The sequence below is a fragment of the Triticum urartu genome, unplaced genomic scaffold (genome assembly GCF_003073215.2).
Source record: "Triticum urartu cultivar G1812 unplaced genomic scaffold, Tu2.1 TuUngrouped_contig_5151, whole genome shotgun sequence".
Classification (NCBI taxonomy): domain Eukaryota; kingdom Viridiplantae; phylum Streptophyta; class Magnoliopsida; order Poales; family Poaceae; genus Triticum; species Triticum urartu.
The window spans coordinates 89-6,297 of NW_024115802.1; the positions used below are offsets into that span (position 1 = coordinate 89).

At 43.5% G+C, this 6,209-nt stretch overlaps 1 pseudogene; it reads left to right on the forward strand.

Annotated features, from left to right (window-relative positions):
- Positions 1–504: 504 nt before the first annotated feature.
- Positions 505–5,895, forward strand: LOC125528839 (annotated as a pseudogene).
- Positions 5,896–6,209: the final 314 nt, after the last annotated feature.

The window sequence follows — 6,209 nt, forward strand, 5'->3', positions numbered from 1 at the left end:
CCTCTAGTGTGGACTAGTTTTTGGGGTGGGTTAGATCCAACTAACCCAAACTAACCTACCATGTTTGGATACTTTTGGCTTATTTGAGCCCCAACTAACTAAAACTAACTCTAACTTAGAGATCCAAACAGGGCCAATAATTGGACTATGACATAGTCTCGCATAAGAACCGGTGGTCAGAGTGGACAAGTCCCACAATATCCAGTGAGCTGTCCATTTACATCCTGACGTGTAAGCCCGACCAACGAACGCCCTTGATTTTATATTGCTGGACTAACCACGCATACGTCACAAGCTCAGATCACGGGAGGGTTTTATACGTGGGCTGGTGCAGCACACGACGCAGCCCACCTCCCCCACTCTGACGCGTTCCAGCGCGTACTGCGCGGCCGGCAAAACTGACCGCGAGCACCGGCTCGTACCAGCTCGACACGCACAACACGCACGCACACCGCCGCTCGGCTGAGTCAAGCTTGACCACTGTTGTGCGGTCCGACCACTTGTTCCTAAATCTCACCCACTTGCTCCTCCACCGCCGTTTCCTCGCAGGTTCGCGTCACCGAGCCAGGGAATCGTGCAGCCCGTGCCACCCACCACATCCACTGATCCATCCTCTTCCTCGACCCACTTCTCCACACTCCCACCACCACAAGCACACAACGAATTAGTAGTTACATGCGAGGAGTAGCTAGCTAGAGAGCAGCATCCATGGCGGTGGTCAGCGCCGCGCACGGCGCGTTTGGGCCCCTCCTCGGGAAGCTCACGGCCTTGCTCGCCGACGAGTGCGGTCGGCTGAAAGGGGTCCGGCGCGAGGTCCGGTCCCTCGCCAGCATGCACGCCGCGCTCAAGGAGTACACCAAGCTGGAGGACCCAAATGACCAAGTGACGGCGTGGATTTCGCTGGTCAGGGAGCTGGCCTACGACACCGAGGACGTCTTTGACAAGTTCATCCACCACCTCGGCGACGGCCGAGACCATGGCAGCTTCAAGGACTTCTTCCGCAAGACCGTTCGCCGTCTCAAGACGCTTGGAGCTAGGCGCGGAATCGCCGGCGAAATCGACGACCTCAAGGGTCGCATCAAGCAGGTGAAAGAGCTCAAGGATTGTTACAAGCTGAATGATGCTTTTTCTAGCACCACAGGCCCTGCCGCTGTGGATCCCCGGCTTCATGCATTTTTTGCTGATGGGGCAAACCTTGTGGGTGTGGACGATCCAAGAGACGATCTTGCCAAGTGGATGTTGGAAGAAGGAAGCAACTCGTCCAAACATTACAAGGTCTTGTCTATTGTTGGGTTTGGTGGATTGGGAAAGACAACATTAGCAAATGAGGTCTATCGCAAGATTCAAGGAAAGTTTCAGTGTCGGGCTTTTGTATCAGTCTCGCAAAGACCAGATATAAAGAAAATTATCAAGGACCTGATCTCTCAAGTGTCATGCGAAGATGTATCCACGAAAGATACAAGTGATTGGGATGAAAGGAAATGTATTGCAAAGCTAAGAGAACTGCTACAAAATAAAAGGTAATATCTGCCCTTATTATTTCTCTCAAAACAGGCCTATGGACTATGGTGCATGCTGTCATTATTTTCACGCAAATATAACTTGTGTACGATTGAGGCTGGCTCGCATAATTACCAGTCCTCCTTACCACCCGCACTGAAATTTATCTTGTGTCCAGCTGAAAGGTGCTGTTCATATGGAATGTTTGTTATATAGTATGAAAATATGCTGTCCGTTGCAATAACGGCTTGGTTGCGTTGCATTCATAGTATCCTGAAATGAAGTTTTATCATTGCTATTTAAAACAAAACAAATGTGTACAAAGACTAATGAAGTACTTGTGCCGCAGCATAGAAGATTAATGAAGTACTCAAACTACTCAAAATGTTATATCTGGCACTTCAAAAATGAACTGCTAAAGTATGAGTAAATTGTACGCATTTCCTTATCATCATCGTCTTTTGTGTGAACTAGTTGCTACATGCAAACTTTTGCACCATCCCACACTAGCTAGTTCACCATGATCTAAGGGCTTCTTTGATTTAAAGGGTTCTCAAAGGAATTTTGAAAGGTTCTAGTCCTTAGGATTTTTCCCTATGTGGTTTGTTTGATTCATAGGATTGTACACCATAGGAATTTTTTCATAGGATTCATTCGCACTAGATTTCATAGGAAATTTTTCATCCACACAAACCTCTTTGAAAGAATCATACGTTTTTCCTATGCACAATCAAACGCTCATACAATCATGTAGGATTCAAGATGACATGCCATCCCAATCCCATGTTTTTCCTATTCTTGTGTTTTGGAAATCCTACGAATCAAAGAGGCCCTAAGTGTTATATATGATTATGTTTATTTTCCAGATTAGAACGCTGGGTGAACACACTGGTAAATGCAACACAACCTTTTTTATTGCGAGAAAATGCAACACAACTTTAACTATTTTATTACTATATCTGCTTCTATTTTCATATATAATCAATTCAACATTTGTGAAATGTCTTTACGAATTGTAAAGCAAAAAACGCCAAACTGAAAATGTATATGTCATAATCGAGTAAATTGAGATAGTTCAGTTAGTTAATACTAATACTTCAGTGAAGTGGGCATGATGCATTTGTACAATAAAAAATGCATATGGAAACATATGTGATAAGCGTAATATGTGCACATACTTAACTAATGAGCACCTAAAGCATATGCAATGTTGGAGTTTCATGGCTCTGTTCATTATTTCTACCCTTCATTTCATATAGACTCATATAAGCATTCTAAACGTTTTTCCAAGTTGTAAAGAAAATATTGTACTCCCTTCGATCCGAATCAATTGATGCAAACTCTATACAATGTCCAGTTTACATTGTATAGAAGCTGCATCAATTAATTCAGATCGGAGGAGTAACATAATTTTTTGTTTCTGATCTAGTACATAGAATTCATGTCTTGCCTTAGTTAGAATTTCAGTGAAGTTGTCATGCTACACATATACGATAAACGATAAACTCTATGTAGAAACAATATATATTAACTAATCTAGTTATCTACTCTTATATATTAACTACTCTAGTTAAGTACCTAGTGTTCAAGCTCAATTTCTTATCACACTTGGTTGACATCACCTACTAATTTTTTGTAGGTATCTTATCATTATAGATGATGTATGGTCTATAGAAGCCTGGAACGCTATCAAGTGTGCTTTTCCAGATAATAGTTGTTCTAGCAGAATAATAGCTACTACACGCATCGTTGATGTAGCAAAGTCATGTTGTCCGAGTGTAGTCGACCGCGTGTATGAAATGAAAGCCCTAAGTGATCTTCACTTTTGACCAGAATATTTGGCTCCGGTAACCAATGTCCTGATATGCTGAAGGAAGTTTCAGATGCGATCCTAAACAAGTGTGGAGGCCTATCATTGGCAATTGTCACTATATCTAGTTTGTTGGCAAACAGATTAGCAACCAAGGAGGAGTGGGAGAAGGTTAAAAGGGCAATTGGTTCTGCACTGGAAAGAAAACAGAGTCTAGAGGGAATGAGTAGAATACTATCCCTTAGCTATAATGATCTTCCACTTAATCTCAAGACATGTTTGTTGTATTTCAGTATATTCCCCGAGGACTATTTGATTGATAGAAAGAGGTTAGTGAGGCATTGGATAGCAGAGGGCTTTATCTCGGACGAGCGTGGGCTTAGCAAGCAAGAGGTTGCTGAGAACTACTTTTATGAGCTTATCAACAAAAGCATGGTCCAGCCAGTGGACATTGAGTATGACGGCAAGGTTCCTGCCTGCCGAGTCCATGACATGATGCTTGAAATTATTATTTCAAAATCAGTTGAAGATAATTTTGTCACTGTGGTAGGCGGAGGCCAAAAAAGTTTGACAAACCGTCAAGGTTTTATTCGGCGATTATCTGTCCAGCACATTGACCAGGAGTTGGCATCTGCATTGGAAAAAGAAGATCTAAGCCATGTTCGGTCTCTAACAGTAACATCATCAGTTTTCATGAAACATTTTCCTAGTCTTACCAAATTTGAAGCTTTACGTGTACTGGATTTTGAAGGCTGCAAGGGTTTGGAGCAGTATGATATGTCCAATGTGGACAGATTATTCCAACTAAAATACCTCAGCTTTAAGGACACGGGCATATCAAAGCTACCGTCAAGCATTGTGATGCTACATGATCTAGAGATCCTTGATCTTAGGACGCCATCCATGCAAGAGCTGCCGACTGGAATTATTCTGCTCACTAAGCTGCAATATCTACTCACTAAAGCCTATTGTAAGGTGCCTAATGGGATCGGGAATATGAGGAGCTTACGGGAAGCCCCAAGATTTGATATTACCAAGAGTTCATTGGATGCAATTGAGGAGCTTGGGAACTTGAGCAGATTGAATAAACTCGGTTTATGCTTGGACGATGGAGATGGGTACAAGAGGCATGAGAAGGTTCTACTCTCCTTGTTATGCAAGCTTAGCAGCTGCAAACTGCAGTCTTTATGTATAAAAAATAGGAGTTACGGTTCCCTCGACTTCATGGACTCATGGTCCCCTTTGCCATCCTCCTTTCAGAAATTATGCATTTATGGTAAAATGCATTTAGCGAACGTACCAAAGTGGATTTCTCCAGGACTCACAAGCCTAGCTCACGTGAACATCGGATTAGATGAATTAAGGGAGGAGGATCTGCACACTCTTGGTGAGCTCCCATCGTTACTTTATCTACACCTGTACTTGGCTACAGGACCAAAGAAAAAGCTTACGGTAACTGGATTCCCATGTCTGAGGAGGTTTGGCCTCCTTAGTCTGGATGGGGCATATATAACGTTCCAGAAAGGGGCTATGCCGAAGCTTGAGAAGCTTGAGCAGCCATTTGATGTGTCAGTGGCGAAAGCTTATGGCTTCTACTTAGGCATTGAGCATCTCCCGTGTCTCAAAGTAATAGAAGTAACGCTTTGTAACGAAGGTGCCACACTTTCAGAAAGCAAGGCTGCAGCTGCTTGGATCAGGAACGAAGCTGGTGCACATCCCAACCATCCTGAAAATAGCATCTGGGGGGGTCAGGCGTCTCTGGATGACCAGGACAATGAAGAGACCGGTAATGTTGAGGGAAAGAATTAAAATGGTTCTCAACTGTAGAGAGGTACTGATAAACATCCGTTATTGTTTTGTCCTTCAAATTAACTAGTACTCCCTCCGTTCCGAATTACTTGTCGCATGTATGGATGTATCTAGATGTATTTTAGTTCTAGATACATCCATTTCTGCGACGAGTAATTTGGAACGGAGGGAGTACATCTCTTTTGTCCACACTGTTGAATGCTTCTCAAATTCACATGTTTAACAATTTTTGTCATACCGATTCAGGATGGTGTGCGGATGACTGTGATCAGGTTTACTTGTGCTGAAACAGTTGGCTACAAAAGCATGCATGCTGCTAATTCTGTATATGAAACTGAAGATGAATTTGGCAGGCTCCAAAACGCAAGTTGCACACATAGCGGAAAATCTGGTTGCGTTGCCGGATGGGCTCCGCTGCTTGCTGAATGGAAGTACCCATGGCCTTCCTCTTGCCATGCGCCGCTGTTTGCCTGTCAGCACCCTAAATAAACTGAACAAGATAGACATCCAATGTCAAAAGCGCGAACCAGTTGAATTCAGTTGTCCGAAAGTCAAGATGGACGCAATCCAACAGTCAATTGCCAATTGGTTGTTAAAATTTGCAGGGTCTTGTAACTTACAAATCTGTTGGTGATCCTAATGCGATCAGGTGTATTTGTGCTGTAACAGTTCATGGCATGTGGCTGCAGCAGCATCATACAGGTATATGGTCACGGCGGAATGACTGGTTGTGCTGCCCGGATGGCCTCCGGTGCATGCTACTGCGATGATATCTAGCTGCACGGCATCACCTCCCGCCGCTTGTCCCAGCACCATAAACTGTCCAGTACAGTCGAGCTCAGTTCACTTGTCCAAAAGTCAAGATTTAAGCCATGTACTCACTCCGTAAAGAAATATAAGAGCGTTTAGATTACTAAAGTAGTGATCTAAACGCTTTTATATTTGTTTACAGAGGGAGTAATAAGCAGCGCACCGCAGCTTTGCTACTCTGTTTCCTCTGCTAGCTCTTGGCAAGTCCTATCCTGTGAGGATCTCTGCTGATGCTCAACTACTCATTAGTAGGTGGTATATTAGGAACTGCTGGCTTTTC